Genomic DNA, 10,761 nt, shown 5'->3' on the forward strand with positions numbered 1-10,761 from the left:
TACTTGAGCTGCATTTCCTGTTTTTAGAGGCAGGCAGGGATGAAAGTGGTGGAATCAGTGTCCCGGTCTCCTGCTGACAGGTCACATGAGTTTCAATTCTGCATTAACATAGGCTACAATTATACCAAAAAAGCTCTTGTTTTTAAATAAATGTATGTACATTCAAAGGATGGTCACAACATATAGTAAGCTACAGCTATGAATCCAGTAAAAGAGGCCTGCTTGGAATCCTATCTTCGTCAAAGTTACACTGTGTTAGAGAGCATTTGCTTCAGCTTTATGCTCATCCTGGAGGCTACAGTTTGTGGTTCATGGTGTGGTGGTGTTGTATTGGATTGCATTGATAAAACATTTGGAACACCTTCCAGTATAATTCAGTCCAGTATGACATGGCTGCAGGGTTGAATCAATTCACTTAGTTAATGTTACAGGCTTTGCAGAGGTAGGATTCATTGCTGGGCTGTAGTGTGAGGATGTATTGCATCAAACATCTCTATTGTGTCTAATCCCTGTATATGTCACTTACCTTTATTGCAGACCATAAGAATTGCTAGTTACTGGTGTCATGTTGACATGGGGGTGCACAAACTAAACAGCTGATCTTGGGTGAGGTGTACTGATTATGACTGCTTTGAATGATCGCGATCTTTAACTAAATCTAGCAAGAAGTCATTGGGTGCTTTCCATTTGGCCTAACATGCTTCCTCACCTGCCTCCCTCGCGTCTTAGCCGCTCCCACTGAGGATGTAAGGAGTGTTATTCACGAAACGGGACATCCTTGCTCACTGCAGCACCGTTTTGAGTCTGATACTTTTCAGGCTCATTCTGGGTATTATTAATAGCCTAATAACCAAAACTGTGTGGCTGTATTGGAGAAATATGTAGACAGGCCTTTTAAATATTTTCCTGTATGCCTGATGAAGAAAAAGTAATGCTTTCATGATTCATAATTCTACAACGAAGAATAAAGGCCACTGATTTCCAGAATTAAGTCATAATATTATGAGAAATTCGTCAATATTTTGAGAAAAAAGTCATAGTAGAATAGGTTGCTCTGATTGTAAAGTGTCAAATGTCATAGGTTGATTGGATTACATGAGCATGTTTTAATTTTTGCTGACAGCCCACAGGCTCATGTAGCCTGCAGTTATTTAAACTTGTGTAAAGGTGTGTTTGGACTGCAATGTCACTCTCCTCTGAGCTGTGTCGCTGTGTCTGCTCTGGTTCCCTCTGGCTTAGGCACCTTGCTCTGTTTGTCTCCATATTGCAAGGATGCTTACCATTGGAAAGCAAGGATATTGGAGGTGGTGATGTTAACTTGTATGGACAATCAGCTGCACAAAGATGAGATTTGTGTTTTATCAGAAGTGTTTCCAAACAGTTTGTTTGAGGAGAGGTTTCAAAGATGAAGACTAGTGGTTAGTTTGGAAAATGTATGTCTTGTTACTGACTTCCCCTCCTCTGATAAAAAATTAGCGCACAGCCATTTAACTAAACGTTCTCATTCAGAGACAGTGTCTTTTAGATGGTTGTGTCACTGTGTCGGTCTGATACTACCAGATCGGCAGAACACAGAGCAGGAACATAATGCACAGCATAAATACGTTAGTGTAGATTCTGCTGCCTTTCACATCATTTGCCTAAAGCTCACTCAGCTGCACTCACTTCCTGATGCCATGACTTCACTCTGGGCTCAGCTGGACTCCAGCTGCTACTACTTCAAAACACATCCACGTATTCACTCATACATTATGGAACTGGCTTTCTCTCATAACAAGATGAGGTTATTGGTGAAACCTATAAATTTAGGTCATCACTCACTCAGACTGCTCTTAATTGTTTACTACCACAGAATATTATACTAAAATTATACTTTTTTCTGGAAATGTGACTTTTTGCACTTAAATTTTCAGCTTTATTCTTGAAATATTACAATTAACCCCTAACTATAACTCCTTAAAATTGCAACTTTATTCCTGTAATATTATTTTTCTCAAAAAATATTATTATTATTTTCCCAACAGTGTCCCTAATACTCCTTCATGTACTTCAGATTGAACACACATTCAATAATTTGTTTTATCTTATGAACATGAAACATGATAAACAATAGAGCCACAGTGGGTATTGTCATTTCTTTTCCCATGGGTAGTTTCCCTAACCTGTTGTATTGCAGTAACATTACAGTAAATCTGCTTCAACAGTGGCCTGGTGCTCCTTTCACTGTCCCATCTGATCAGCTGACCAATCACTAAACAGATTTATGTTTACAGGTGTTGCCATTAAAAAATGTCCACATAAAATTTCCCTGTGGTTCCTCACTCATTGTCTCCTCCAAGACACATGAGGGATTAGAACATTCCTACTGGCAACGGAATTCAATGGATTTCTGGGTCATGGGCAGGAGGATGGAGGAGTGAGGATGGTAAGAAGCAGAATTTTCTGAATGGAAAGCACCCAGACTAAGAACAAGCACATCTTATTTCTGGCAACTATGAAATCAAACTGTAGTAGTATCTGGGACAGCTAACAGCAACACCAAGACACATTTAGGAACTGCTGAAAGTAGATGATGTGTCATGACGGGCACAAGCACAGATTGGGACACTCAAATCATGGCAAAGGTTGCACAGTCTGCACTAGGATTAATGTACTGACAATGTTATGACATTATCAGAACACTTACTGCTCTTTTCTAGATGGACTGACAGATTGTTCAGACGAGGAAGAAAAAGCCATGTACACATGTGAGGGAACGCCTGCTTGCTGTCAATCATTACAAGCTGTTAGGTTTTCCTGCTATCCACCAATGAAAACCTGAACAAGCCATAGTTTGACGAAGATGATAATGTAGCCGTTATGCCCCCGCCCGCCAAATTAAGATTATTTATAGCTCTCATTGACCCAACAGGAAGTCGGTGCTGAGCCCATACTGGAGCATCCTCCTTCCTGGGGGATGTCATGTTTAGTGTTGTTTTAGAATTATTTGCTGTGGTACTGCAGCAGTATTGAAGATTTAGATGTCAGCGTTAATTTTCACCTGTTTCCCTTTGTGGTATACAGTCATGAGGATAGTTTTTGGTTTTTAGTAATAGCCATCTCACAAAACCCTGACATTTAAGTCACTGAGAGCATTCATAAAGTTAGTTACAAGGAGAATTTTGAAAATATGTACGATAGGTAATGTTCTTAGTGACTTATTAGGTGGAAAATTACGTTATACGTTAAAATATGAGAAATAGGATTAAATCTCGGTCAGGATTTCTGTCTCGGTCAGTGCTGCCACTCTGTACTCCTTACTGATTAAAGGCCTGGTCACACCAGCGTATTACACAGTAAAATCTTTCAGCAAATTCAATTAAGTCCATTGGAATTGAACTGTTCAGTAGATTCGCTCACAGAGAAGTAAATCTGCACATATTTGCACGATTGACCAGCAGCAGACCATCACGACAGTGCTGACCTGTGAGGGAACAGAGTGCCAGAGAGTTCAAAATGGAGGAAGCTGTCATAGCCTATTAGCTGTGTGTTATCATACAATTGTATTTCACATCCTCTGTTGGAGTATAGAAAGCTCAAGTGAAACCAGAATGTCAGAATCTCATTTACATTTGTAACTACACTAATAAGAAGAAATCCAGCCTTGAAACATAACCTTACAGTACAGCCTGTTGTGTGTTTCACTCCACTCACTCCACTTCACTTAATGGGTTAAACATCACAGCCCACAAAAAGCAAGCCTGTTAGTGGTTAGTTCAGACATGTCTGAAATAACAGCAGGACAGACAGGACTCAACAGTGTAGAGCAGCCACAAACTTAAGAATGATGCAGCCCAATTTGAAATCTGAAAATGTCCCGCAGCCCACACAACCCTTTAATCACAACTCTGATCAACACACAAAACTAAGATGAAGTATTTCCCTACATATTTTTTATTTCATGAACAGAACAATGCTATGAGAATGTGGGCTTATGACAATGCAGTGTAAATACATAATCCATCCACATCAATTGTTTGGATCCTACTCACTGTTATATAAATACCTTACAGAGGTAGTCTCATGGATAAATCCTCCATAGCAGCTCTGAATGCACTTCCACTTCCAGTAACAAAATTTAGGAGTGCATGAACAATTGCAGTGTCTGGGCTCTATGAGATAGCCATACAGACTGGGCTGGGGTGTGTAGTATGACAGTCCTGTATGAGGACTACAAGGTTTTGAGACCTCAGCTACTGAGACTTGTAATCTGTGGCAAGTAACAAGGACATTATTTCTTGAAAAGCCAAGTTACAGTCAACTTTTTTAAAAGTTATTTTTAAATGCTTTGAGCACCACAGACTAAATTCCATGTATCTACATTGTACAGAGTTTGTGGCAGAAGTTGCAACAGCAGATATCTGAAAACTTGAGCATAAAACCAAAAGTACAATGTTTGCTGTCTAGACACCACTTGAGGTCAACATCCTCCTACAGGATCATGGGATTGGCTAAATCTTTGTCGTAGTGATGGACGCTGTAGTTTGGCTGCTTTTCCTATATGCATTACTTGCACTGGAAACCAGTGGGAACTTTACCCACGAGTTTTCAAACTGTCAAACATAATGTTGGTGCTGCAGTGATTTGGAGGAAGGTATACTGAAGGACAGAACCAGCAGGAATCCAATGGTGCTTAATATCAAAAAGGCTTATTTAAACAGAGTGTAAATATATCATTTAAATAATTTTTGGGTGTATTTACGATTAATGTTGTTTGTCTATACTTTAGGAAATGTTTAATTCCCACAAAGACATGAGCACTAACTTTGTTTTTTCCCTGCAGTTTTTACAGTGCACTGCTTTATGGATGAGCTATGGTTATGTTTCATGCTGTCAGAGGTTCAATTGAACTCTTTTATGTCTTCTTCATTACTTCAGTCACCAAATGAGAATTTTTTTGTCTGAAACAGCAATTGTCATTTTAATAACTTACCATACAGAGTGTAATGGAAAAATTGTGAGTTTTCTGTGTCTTTTTTGTAATAACAGGGTGGACAGATGATTGAAGTGCTGATACGTTTCCAGGTAAAAATGTTTTTCTGCAACTGCACAAAGAGAAACTGTTACAGCAGTTTACAGTGTGATGGCAGGCAGTTGTTGTTCATCTCTTTTTTTTTCATCTCAACATAACATAAAAAAACAAATCACGTTTGTGTGACAAAATAATTTGAAATACAAGAGGACCTTGAGTTGAGATTATTTTTCACACACAATTCAACTTCTTTGCTGGAATATCATGTTCTTCTACAGTCCCAGGTGTTTTGTGGCTGTACTGCAGCTTTTATCAAAAGGTTTCATTCCAAAATGCTCTATTCTCATTTTTATGTTGAAATTGGTCATTCTGTACATCTGAGAGCTTCTGAACAGGAGAAGGCTGTATGAATATCCAGTATATGGCTTTAAGAGAAGGATGTTTAATGATTTGGTGACTCTCTCCCTGACTGTTCTTGAGGGGCAGTGTCACCTGATAACTCCACCATCAGGTCAAAATTTCCTTCTGATCAACACTTTGGCTATAACAGTGAAATTGAAAAGCCTTTGGCCAGATTTCCATGAGATTTTCTGATACTATTCATGATTCCCAGAGGATTTATCAAAATATTTTTGGTTATTCTCTCACCTTCCCTGTAGTGGCACCGTCAGACCAACACTTTTATTTTTTACTTGCAAGAAATATCGAAATAACAGCCATTTCCTCTGCTCGCACAATGCCCACTCTCTGTCACAGTGAAGAAGAGTGTGAATACCATGTTATTGGAATAGTCCCATATTCAGTGATTAAACAAACTTGTATCATGTCATTTGACTGTGTAGCACACCCTGAGTGCACCAGACACACAGAAGTAGTAGCCGTACTGTACCTGTACTTTACTGTGTGGCGTGTAGCCTCTAGAGGCCACTGACAGGACTTCCAACATTTATTCTTGATTTGCAGCTCAGTTGCCAGAACAAAATGTTGGCATTGTACATTTCTGCAAACCACGGATACGTTGAATCTCTACATTACAATATGTTTAATACGTAGCATATCAACATTTCTACAATACGTATCACAGGGAAAGACTGAAGACTCCTAAGGGGAGTGAATACTTTTCATAGGTGCTGTGAACAACCCAACAGTAGATAAAATTAGCTCTACCACGAGCAGCCACTACAATAAAATGCTACATACATATTAATGCATCAGCAATATGTAACAGTATGACTCTAACAGGGGCCATTTTCCAGCATTGAGTACCTGTACTTTTGATACTTTTGCACAATACTCACATACCCTACCATATTTTCAGTGCAGGACTGTTCTTTGTACTGGATTATTTTTACAATGCGGTATTACTACTTTTACTGAAGTAAAAGATGTTGTGTTTTTACGCATTGAGAAAAAAGATTCAGACAAAATAGAAGTAACAAATGATTTCATACTTTGGTCATGAGACCAGACGGAGTAAATGAGTTGATTTAGCTTTATTCTTTACCCAGTCACTTATAAATTCTCCACATATTTGGCTCATGGTTGCATCACATGTGCCATCTGCTGTCCTTTGGTTTTGGAATGAAACTCTTTGTACCAGTAGTGTTGCTTATTAATTCACTGCAGCTTGATTGTTATATTCTAAGATGAAACGCTGCTGCTCAGTGTATGCACTAACCCAAAAGAACTGGCCTTAATGTTAAAGGACATTTCTGTTTGGCGGCATTGAAATGAAAAGAATACAGTAAACAACTGAATGCTGGAGGAGTTTTTGTTTGTTTGTTTGTTTTTTAATTTATTTATTGAAACCCACAAATGCAGTTTTGCTTCAGGTCTGTCCATGTTCTTTAAGATGTTTTTGTTTAAAGTCGTATGTTTGGCAGTAATGTGATTGTGCTGAAGTGTCAACAGGAAGTCAGAAGCTACCTGCCCTCCTGTCTGTTGAGCATCGAACAAAATTCCCTGCTGGTTCATTTGTATTACACCACTGTTATCTTTCATGTACTGTAGAGCTTTGTGTCACTACTGTTAGTCATGTGCAGCATACTGAGGCAGGAAACAAGTGGTTTCACCTCACTGCAGTTTTTGATTTTAAAGGGTAATTTCATCTATAACTGACTACTGTAGGAGATTCTGTTTTCATTAGATTTTTTGTTATTTACGTGTTTAATATGATGACTGAAGTTGCGCTGAATTAAGGAAATCTGATTGGAGCATTTTGTTTGAAATAAAATCTGAAAAGTCAGCATTGGTGGAATTCTGTTCATGCACACTTGAGATATTTCTTTGGACAAATATTCAAGGGATTCCTGTTTCTGTTTTGCAGTGCTGAGGCTGTTTAAGAACACAGCCAATCCCTTCAATGAAACACTTTGCATTGTTGTCTTTATGTATGCATTTTTTTTTTTTTGAAAAAAGGGCTGCTTTTTGAGACAAAATCAAGACAACTCTGAGACATTTGTCTATCAAAATAAATTCTGTCTATATACCAGAGACATGTTTTGTCTTGTTTAAAACTACACGTCAGAAATGTATTTAAAAAATCCAATATTGCATTAATTTAATATAATAAACCAAAATAGTTGTATTTGAGTATTTCTACAAGTTAAAAGCTAAACTTATTCTTTTAGACTTTAAATTGATTGATACATTTGAATATTTTCCACAAAAATGTATATATTACAGCCTAAAGTTAACATGACACTATTCTCTAAGATAACATTTTGTGTAGATTTGACTTTACATTTATTAATTAATGTCTCTAAAATATGAAAACAAGAAGAATTCTTTGGCTTGGTTCTGTAAGGTTCTACACAGAGCCTTCCAATGGACCATTTTTACAGCAATGGCGGATGGTGAAGCCTCTCAATAATTTCAAGGAACCTATAAAAGAAGGAAGGGTCATTACATCATACCAACATTCTGTGGTGCCAGACTTTGGTGCCAATTGTATTGAATCCTATGGGAGATGCATGGAGAAGCACACTAAAACCAAACATATCTACATCGTATGACCTTTGATGAAGAAATGCCTCTACCAAGAACACCAAGAACATACTTCAGACTAGAGAATACTGACTGATTTTTCAGTGTGCATTCATTTATTTTCTGTTGGTCTTCAAAGGCGCTCCAGAGGCACTTAAAACAGCATAGAAAGAGTGGCCTACAATGGCATGTTATGAGAAGACTAATGTTACACCTGTATATAATATAATGTATAATAAAAGGAAGATCAGTCAGTATTCTCTGAATTGTGTTCTTCTTCTTGGTAGAGGCATTTCTTCATCAAAGGTCATACGATGTAGATATGTTTGGTTTTAGTGTGCTTCTCCATGCATCTCCCATAGGATTCAATACAACTGGCACCAAAGTCTGGCACCATAGAGCATTGGTATGATGTAATGACCCTTCCTTCCTTTATAGGTTCCTTGAATAGTTTCCAGAAGTTAGCAGCAAATACTAGCATCATTGTAGAGTTGTAGCAGAATAGATCGTTTGTGATGCACTTTTAAAAGGTAAGACATTTAAAGAACCAGATTGTACATTATCAATACAATACAACATTGGGGCATGTGATTGTAGAATGTTGGGTGGAGGTGGTGAAATGAGGTTAATCTGTGGAAAGTCAAAGATAACACATCTCGGCTCAATTTCCCCAGTGTTCAAAAACACCACCAGGTGTTTATTAAGGCAGTTCTGATCGCCAACAGGCGTCTAAAACATGTGTGACGCATTGTGACGTTTGTTAATGATCTCCGCCCTGTGGTTTATCACAGCCAATAAAGTTGAACTGTAACCACCCAATCAATACAGAATGAGGGCAGACCACACTAATCAAGCACTGATCTCCTTAGCTGTTTGGATAGCCCAGAGAAAATCCCAAGTACGCACTTGGGTGTTATTTTATTATTATTATTATTTATTTATTCATACATATGATTGTATTTTCAAATACAGTGGAAACTGCTTACAGTGATAACGTCTGTCCAGGTCAAATTGATCACTGTAAGCGGATGGTTATTGTAGCCATTTTTTTCTTTTTCTTTATTTCTCATGCAGATTACCATCTAATTGACATTTGTATATTTATTACATGAATATAAAGTAATGAAACGGGCAGCGTTGCTATTTGCTGAATTTTACTGACTTTCAAAATAGGCTACATTACAGCGGTTTCAAACACTGGTTGTTTCGCTGCTGCATCTCGTTGGCTCGTTTTTGGCAGTTTGTCATAAACTAACTACGTTTTTCATTTATTGACCTTCTTTTTCCCGTTGTGATTGTAATGTACACGCGGCAGCAGCGTCAGGTAACCAGCCGGAAGCAGACGGGTTGTGCGTCTAGGCTGCGGGAGTGGGGGCCGCAGCGGCCCGCAGCGAGAAAGTTGAACTGGAATCAACTTTTAGAGAAACGCAACCTGTAACGCTGCAGTGGTCAACCACAGCCGGCGATCAGATTGATTAGAGCTGAGGGAGGACAAACACATTACAAGGAAGAGGGGAGGACATTTCTCTTCGTTTGATAATGTTAAAAGTAAAGTTAGGCTTGCTGTCTCCTCATTTTAAAAAAGATGAGAGAGAGAGAGAGAGGATGGGGAGAGTGAGCAGGGGTAGCGAGAAAGCCGGTGAATGAGAGAAATACAACGTTATTTTCTTATTGTTTCATGGTGTTTATAAATAAACATGGCCACACCCCACACCTCCGCAACGCCTCCTAATGGTGCAGCAGCCTATAATTGCATATCATATGTATATCATGGGGGTAAGGTAAAAAAAATATAGAATTACCGTAGTTTTCATTTTTCCATGTTTTCATATTTGAAAATACCCCAAATGAACACTATAAGCAGACTACTTGATTACTATAGGCAAATTATTTAAACAGCATTTGTATAGGAATGATTCTGTCCTGAGCTTTTTTAATCCATATAAGCGGCTGATCACTGTAACCATGATCACTGGTGGTTTCCACTGTATGTGAAGAAGAGTGTAGTTATATCAACCATCTACATCTATAGCAGAGTAGGATTTTCATGCTGTGGTGGGAGCAAGCTGTGCTGATCCATCGATCTACCTTCCTGAACTGACTGGTTGTGTGCATCCCATTGCAGAAATAAAAGACTTGAATGCCCCTTCCACCTTGATTCCTATGCCATAGATGAGTCAGTAAGCAGTACGGGCGACAGAGTGGTCACATTACTGCTTAGACAATGTCATACCATAAATGAGCAATCTGGTATTATGCTGCTAAATATGTCACTTCCTGCTACAATAAGAGAGATAACCAGAAGGCATAGTCATGTGCAGACATTTTTAAATTCAATTCAGATCAATGCAGTTTTATTTATATAGTGCCAAATCATAACAAAAGTTATCTCAGGGTACTTTTCATATAGAGCAGTTCTAGACCACACTCTTTAATTTAGAGAGACCCGACATTCCCTCATGAGTAAACACTTGGCGACAGCGGCAAGGAAAAACTCCCCTCAACCTCAAGCAGAACCAGGCTCTAGGTGGGCGGCCATCTGCCTTGACCAGTTGGGTTGAGAGGAAAGAAGGAGGGAGGGGGAGAGGGGGGAGAGAGACACAGAGAAGCATAGTAACAACAACAACAATAACAACGATAATAATAATAGAGATATAACTAGTGATAGTAACAGCAATAATGGCCGGAGAAGGTGTCAAGGCAGGACACCCACAGGACACCGCCATCCCTGCATCATCCCTGCAAGCCAAGGCCCACAGTTCGGA

General features: G+C 38.8%; 1 protein-coding gene across 4 annotated transcripts in view; it reads left to right on the plus strand.

Annotated features, from left to right (window-relative positions):
• lmln (leishmanolysin-like (metallopeptidase M8 family)) overlaps window positions 1-7,502 on the plus strand; it is a 40,576-nt gene extending 33,074 nt beyond the window's left edge. For 3 of the 4 annotated variants that reach the window (XM_042425998.1, XM_042425999.1, XM_042426001.1), the window contains one exon: window positions 28-7,502. The gene's annotated coding sequence lies outside the window, so the exon portion shown is untranslated. The remainder of the gene's footprint in view (window positions 1-27) is intronic. The other variant, XR_006098744.1, reaches the window with a different exon arrangement.
• The last annotated feature ends 3,259 nt before the right edge of the window (window positions 7,503-10,761 follow it).

Source organism: Thunnus maccoyii, chromosome 11 (genome assembly GCF_910596095.1).
Source record: "Thunnus maccoyii chromosome 11, fThuMac1.1, whole genome shotgun sequence".
Lineage (NCBI taxonomy): Eukaryota > Metazoa > Chordata > Actinopteri > Scombriformes > Scombridae > Thunnus > Thunnus maccoyii.